Below are 7,754 nucleotides of genomic sequence, written 5' to 3'. Positions count from 1 at the left end.
AAGGGCTTTGCGTCCTTTTATTTTTTTTATTTGACTCGAGGAGGTATAGCCTTTGCAATTTAATTTTCACTGCTGAACAAAGGTCTCAGACATGTCCTTCCACTTGCTTGTGTTAGAAAAGCTAAGTATTGAGTGAGATGGCCCTACCATTTTAATTTATGCATATGAAAACTGGAGCCTTAATAAAGCCATGGAACACGAGCTAGTTACAACTCAAAGGGCTATGGAAAGAATAATGATAGAAATAACACCAAGATACAGAAATAGAGCAACGTGGATACGAGGTCAAACTAAAGTAGAAGATATTGTAATAACTTGTAAGAAAAAGAAATGAACATTAAGAATAATAGAATGGGTCCCTAGGGACTGCAAAAGAAGCAGGAGAAGGAAGAGTAAGATGAAGGATTGGCGGGTTAAGAAAATTTGGCATATTCTGGCATAGAAAAACCATAAACAGACGCAAGTGGAAAACAGTGTCTGAGGCCTTTGTCCTGCAGTGGACTAGTTACATCTGATAATATATATATATTATATATATATATATATATATATATATATATATATATATTATATATATATATATATATATTATATATATATATATATATATATATATTATATATATATATATATATATATATATATTATATATATAGACACAGTATATATATATATATATATATATATATATATATATATATATATATATATATATATATATATATATATATATATATATATGATAAATTTTGGACATTTGGGCGTGTTTTTCATTTTCAAATAATCCATATATTTTACTGCCTTAATATCTGGATTCTCACTTATACCTCGGGATCAGAGACTCAAGGGGGGAATCAACTCTAGTCCGGGAAGCTGGTACGACAGTAACATAGCATTTAGCCATAAAGACAGCATAAGAGAGAATCCAGATATTAATGTAGTAAAATATATGGTTTATTTGAATTAATATATATATATATATATATATGTATATGTATATATATATATATTATATATATAATATATATATATATATTATATATATTATATATAAATAAATAAATATATATATATATATATATATATATATAGAGAGAGAGAGAGAGAGAGAGAGAGAGAGAGAGAGAGAGAGAGAGAGAGAGAGAGAGAGAGAGAGAGAGAGATTGATATTAAGAATAACAGAGTGAGTCCCAATAGATTGCATAAGAAGCAGGCGATGGAAGAGTAAGAACATGGATTGACGAGCTAAGGTAATTTGCTGGCATAGACTGGCATGGAAAGACCATAAACAGACGCTAGTGGTAGTTCATGTCTGAGGCCTTTATCTTTGCAGTGGACTTGTTACGGCTGATGATGATGATCGCAGTTGAAATTTGATGGAGCCATGTTTAATTTTCTGATTTCATATCGCTCTGTTTATATAATACCGGAAGGACCAAGGATCTCATTTAAATTTACGGTACTTAATGAAGATTATTCAATTATACAGTCGAGAAGTGTCTAATTTTACCCCCCATTAGTGTAGGTAGATTATTTAATGGTACACTCGTCTTGGAACTAATTAAGTTTCGGTATTTTTTAAGGAAATTGTTATCTTTTGGTTACGTCAAATTTAAGTTATGTTATTCAAGGATTATTTAATTATATATTTCCTTTGTCTAATCTGAGTGATATCTTTGCAAGGAATGTTATAACTAATTAAAGTTACATAGTTGGATGAAAATTACTTAATTATACAGTAAAGTCAATTATGTTTTGTATTAAGTTAATTGATTATTAAATTAATTATAATTTTCGAGGACATCTTATAATTTACGCGATGCTATTCCGTAACATGTCCACATTTTAATGTCAATTGTATTAATAAAAACAGATAATGTAATTGAACATAATAAGAACAGATAATGTAATTGAACAGAATAAGAACAGATAATGTAATTGAACAGAATAAGAACAAATAATGTAATTGAACAGAATAAGAACAGATAATGTAATTGAACAGAATAAGAACAAATAATGTAATTGAACAGAATCCTATATTCCCCTGCAAAATATAAGTGATTTTTGGTATCGTTGCACCGCGACGATCGGAAAGAGAGAGAGAGAGAGAGAGAGAGAGAGAGAGAGAGAGAGAGAGAGAGAGAGAGAGAGAGAGAGAGAGAGAGACGAATACGCTCCTGGTCACCCCTTGTGAGACAATAAAAGGAAGGGAACACAATGAAAGAAAATGGAAAATGAGAATTGAAGAATAAAATGTACACGTTCATTACCTCCGCCAACGAAGTTAGGAGGAGGTTATGTTTTTGCCCCTGTTTGTTTGTGAATAACTTCCTGGCCATAATTTTACTCAAATAGTGAAACTTTCAGGGATTGAACAACTTCCTGGCCACAATTTTTACTCATTGAGTAATGAAATGTGGAAGTGATCCAATTTGGAAAGTCCTAGGTCCAAGGTCAAGGTCAAGAAATAAGTTGCCATGGTGGAGGTCACAATTGTACTCATAAAGTAACGAACCTTACAGGGATTAATTGTTATTTTGAGACGTAGAAGTGATTCAATTTTGAAAGTCCTAGGTCAAAGGTCAAGGTCGAGCAAGAAGTGGACTGAATTAACCCTGAGGTAAGCTGGTTATGAGAAATAAGCTGCCGTGGCGGAGTTCTACACTCTGTGCTTTTCTAGTTCTCGGTTGTTTCCCTGGACTTGGCTGTGGGTGGGGGATGGGCGGGGGTTGGGTAGGGCGCTCTGCAAGTGGGCAAGAACTGCTACTTAAATAAGTGGCCTTGAATGAAGGCTGCATTTTCAGAAGACTCTTTAATATCAAGAGAATATATAATATTTATTATTTAAGTGAATAGTATTACATTTTTCATATATAAATTTTTCATTTCTAATACTTCTCGATTTATCTGACGTATTTTAAAGTGTTTTAGTAAGGATTAGATTAGGATATTAGACGACCCTTTGATATTTAGGAGAATAAGTGTGTTAAAGTTTTCATATTTTGACTTTTTATTACTATCTCGATTAATCTTAGGTTTTTAAAGTGTATACAGTTTTATTGGCAATTAGATTAGGGTATCTCAATTTAAATGAGGCGGATTCTGATAATACTGTTAGTTTGAAATAATAGTGATAATGATAATGATAATAATAATGAATACTGATAATAATAATAATAATAATAATTTATTATTATTATTATTATTATTATTATGATTATTATTATCATTATTACTAGCTAAGCTACAACCGTAGTCGGAAAAGCAGGATGCTACAATTCCAAGTGCTCCTACAAGGAAAAATAGCCCAGTGAGGAAAAAAAGGCAATGAATAAACTGTAAATGAAAATTAATGAATAAAATAAAACAATATTAAGATTAGTACCAACGTTGAAAACAATCTGTCGTAACATATAAGTAACTGAAATTTTCGTTTAATTCGTTAAAAAATCTGACTTTGTAATGTACAAGCCAGCGTTCTCCTGCGATACTTCGCTGCGTCATTCTACTTTCCATTTCCATTTGGGGCGTTTTCAACTGGCTGATTTCCGTCGAAATAGAAAGGTAATTGTTGGTTCCACTCTGCCATTTTAGTTTTCTATCTTCTCGTCTCTCTCTCTTCTCTTCTCTTCCTCCATTCTCTCGTTAAGCTGCTGCTTCACACTTGGCCAAGCATATTCGGTGTCACTCTTCTCCCACCCAACAGCTCAGTGGGTCCAATTTCTCTCTCTCTCTCTCTCTCTCTCTCTCTCTCTCTCTCTCTCTCTCTCTCCTCTCTCTCTCTCTCTCTCTCTCTCGTCGTCCATTTTCCGCTTATCGATTCAAGAAATACGGATCACATGATCGAGTGACATTAGCAGAATAATCTCCCCTCCTCTCTCTCTCTCTCTCTCTCTCTCTCTCTCTCTCTCTCTCTCGCTCCTCTCTCTCTCTCTCTCTTCTCTCTCTCTCGATGCAACGGTACCAAACGGATTACTGCACGCTTTGACAATGTCGAAACGATTATCCCTGATTTATATTGCAATGTTGCATCTAGAGTTGATTTTGATAGCTTTTATTAAGAAAATACTTCCTCTGTCACTTGGGTCAAAGGTCACGTGAGCTGTTTCCATCGGCTGGTGTGTGTGTGTCCCATTAATTTTTCACTATTTGACCTTGAGAATCGTTGAACCGAATGAAATAAAATGAGGCGAATAATTTCTGTAATGTTCACTCTTAAGATTTCCTGCTATTGCCTACATTTAAGAACAAAGCTGACCGTCATGACGTATTGTTCCCTGTGGTGGTCTACAACTTGAAAAATAATGCTTCCTCGAATAGTGCTTAGTCATTTGAAATTGAATTTAGATTTCTTAGTTCGTTATAAGGCTTTGATTAATTTGTCATTCATTCCATGCATATCCACCTGTAACCTTTTTAACACTGTATTTTTACTTCCGCCAACGAAGTTGGAAGGCGGTTACATTTAACACCCTCTTTGTGTGTTTGTTTGTGAACAGCTTCCTGGCCACAATTTCAATCGTAGAGTAATGAAACTTGCAGGGATTAACTTATGTAAAAAAAAACCTAGTATTGATTAAATTTTTGAAGGTCAAGGTCAAAGATCAAGGTCACTGTCAAGCAAAATGTTCAGTTCACGTAATCAGCCATAAGTTTGAACATCGTTGTCACAGAGACTTTAAACTTGGTTCATATTTGAGTATATGAAAATCCACGCCAATTAATACTTATTAAGGTTAAAGATCAAGGTCGAGCAAAAGGTCGAGAAATAAGCTGCCGCGTTGGAGGTCTGCGCTCTACTAAGTGCCCCTCTCGTTCGTGTTACAAAAACTTTATAAAAATGTTCTTTGGGTGATCCCTATGTAGTTAATTGAAGTGACCTCACTGGAGTTTTCAGTATACTGTAGTTATCTGACATTCATTTGTTAAAACATTTTCATTTGGTTGAATCAGTAGAACTTCAAAAGTTCAAAGTTGGAGCAAATGCTTTTTTGTTGACCAGGCGGACATGAGCCTTTTTATAGTTTATTTATGACATATTTGTTTTTGATGTTAATAGTTTATATATGACATGTCTGTTTTGACATTGTTACTTATTTTAGAATGATTTATTGTTAATTTGTTCTCCATTTATTTATTTCCTTATTTCCTTTCCTCACTGGGCTATTTTTCCCTGTTGGAGCCCCTGGGCTTATAGCATCTTGCTTTTCCAACTAGGGTTGTAGCTTGGATAGTAATAATGATAATAATAATAATAAATCTTTTTGGTTAGATTAGAAAAGGTAAGACTGTTTCGGAGCTAATATCTGTGTAAAGTGTAGGATATGATCCTATATCATCTTATTTATAGCCTCTTGGTGTGTTCGTTCATTATAAAAAAAACAATCAATTATATACACAAGATCCAGCGAACCATTATTTTAATATTTGCTGGTGGTCTTACTTTATTTTAAGCAATTATGATTGCTGCGGCCTGATTGGTAACGTCTCTGCCTGTTATTTGCTAGACGGGGGTTCGTCCCGCCCAAATTCGTTAGTTCCTTTAGTGTCTGCAACCTTACCATGCTTGTGAGCTAAGGTTGGGGGGGGGGGGTTTGGGGGAGCCTATAGGGCTATCTGCTGAGTCATCAGCATCCATTGCCTGGCCCTCCCTGGTCCTAGCTTGGGTGGAGAGGGGCTTAGGCACTGATCATATATGGTCAGTCTATAGGTTATTATCCTGCTTGATAGTGTAATGTCACTGTCCCTTATCTCTGCCATTCATGCCCAGCCTTTAAACCTTTAAGTGTCCTTGTAATTTGGCTTTGGTAAACTGTAATTCGAAATATATTAGGGACATTGCAACTAAATTGGAAATAAGCTGTTGTTAACGTATTGTCCTTATTTGTTTATTTCTTATTACTTACTAATGTGAATGATGTATGATCTGCCGTAATATATGTGAATATCCTTTGGCGCTTATGTGTTACATCAGAATTGACGATTGATGGAATTGATAAAGAGGGGATGCTATCAAGTTTTTAATCGCTTCAGTCCCATTTTTGACTCCTACCATGATTTCTCAAGTTACACATGCCATTTTCACTAGCCTATCTTCTACTCTTCTCTCTACAGGAAAAAACCCGTTTATGAATTATCCATCCTTTTCTCACTACTGGATAAAACCACTCCAAAGACAACGTTTATGAACTAGCCCACATACCACTTTCACTACTGGATAAAACGCCCCAAAGAACCTGTTTATGAACGAGCCCACCTTCTCCCATTCTCACTACTGGATAAAACCACCCTAATGACCCCTTTTATGAAATGTTTGCATCACCAGATTTTCAATAATTGCACGTCATGGCATATCCATATGCTCTAACTCGCAAGCAGTTTGATTTTAAATAATTTTGCAACTATACCACATCTCCATTATTGGGAAGGATCAACGGGTGAATCCTCAATCCCATCATTCCTTCACCATCTTGTATTCAGCAATTTCAGTAGTTCTCCATTAGCCTTCTAAGCTTCGTATAGTTAGGGATTAACCTAATGTGTGTGTTATCATCTATAGTATTTACATTCCAAAGGTATTTCTATTAATAGATTCTGTAGCTATAGAGACGAAATTTGGTTTTCTTATCTTTTCAATATTATAAGAGGCAAGTGTCTGGATACATATATATATATATATATATATATATATATATATATATATATATATATATATATAATATATAATATATATATATAATAGATATATATATACATATATATATATATATATATATATATATATATATATACATATATATAAATTAATTTCTTTTCGGTAACACTCAGCTCTCCCTCGAGTAAGGGGGAGAGAAAGTGGCCATATCCTGGTGTACGGGTGCGTGAATATTTTATCTGTATATATATATATATATATATATATATATATATATATATATATATATATATATATATATATATGTATATATGTATATATATATATATATATATATATATATATATATATATATATATATATATATATAGTATAAATAGGATGGAGAAAAGCCAGCGTAGCATCATACATTTATGATGCTACGCTGGCTTTTCACCATCCTATTTATACTAAATCTACGGCGTTCCAGATGCCCCAACCTTCCTGTATATATATATATATATATATATATATATATATATATATATATATATATATATATATATATATATATATATATATATAATAAATCTACGGCGTTCCAGATGCCCCAGCCTTCCTGTATATATATATATATATATATATATATATATATATATATATATATATATATATATATATATATATATATATACATATATATATATATATATATATACATATATATATATATATATATATATATATATATATATATATATATATATACATATATATATATATATATATATATATAATTTGGGTTGGGCGTTCCTTTTGCGATTAATTTTCGTCTCAAGGCCGGAGATATTTTTTGCTGATATTCACGAAGAGCCAACGTGACTCGACGACACAGAGAGAGAGAGAGAGAGAGAGAGAGAGAGAGAGAGAGAGAGAGAGAGAGAGAGAGAGAGAGAGAGACTTTAACCTAATTTTCAAGTGACCCATTCGTGTGCCAGTTTTATTTTAATACTTTCACGCCCTCGCCAGCGGGTGTTTGCATTTGATATATTTATATGATTTAGTTCGAATGAAAATTTATTTAATTCTATTTTTCATAATTTTTCTAGCAATTATACCT

This window comes from Palaemon carinicauda, chromosome 33 (assembly GCF_036898095.1).
Source record: "Palaemon carinicauda isolate YSFRI2023 chromosome 33, ASM3689809v2, whole genome shotgun sequence".
NCBI lineage: Eukaryota > Metazoa > Arthropoda > Malacostraca > Decapoda > Palaemonidae > Palaemon > Palaemon carinicauda.
This window is presented reverse-complemented; position numbering follows the sequence as displayed.